This window comes from Diachasma alloeum, unplaced genomic scaffold, assembly GCF_001412515.2.
Source record: "Diachasma alloeum isolate Michigan unplaced genomic scaffold, Dall2.0 Dall_scaffold_00189, whole genome shotgun sequence".
NCBI lineage: Eukaryota > Metazoa > Arthropoda > Insecta > Hymenoptera > Braconidae > Diachasma > Diachasma alloeum.
In genome coordinates, this window is record NW_021680355.1 from 275,912 (window position 1) to 276,304 (window position 393).

A 393-nucleotide genomic window follows, 5' to 3' on the forward strand; every position below is an offset into this window, starting at 1 on the left:
GGGGGGGGGGGGAGGATTAGCCAAAGTGCCCAGCGGATAACGAGGGGATGGAGGTCAATGTTATCTCTACCGCGTAACGGAGAACGATATTTTCAATCAGCCAGGCATAACCACCCACCCAACTCTAAACCCCTAAACAAGTGTCAAAAGTACTCGCAAACCGGCTTATCTAAATATTTTTACCAACCACACTCACTATGGACAGTTAATAATCGACAGATAACTCATCGCCAGGTTGATCAGTTGATCCACTACATCCGTCATTTTGTCAGTCAATATGAGACCCAATATTAATTCATATTCCTGAATTATTCGTTAACGATGAATTCTGCCCCCGATGGGGTAAATCCTCGTCGATCAAATGCTCAGTCACCGACGCTGCTTCTCACCGCA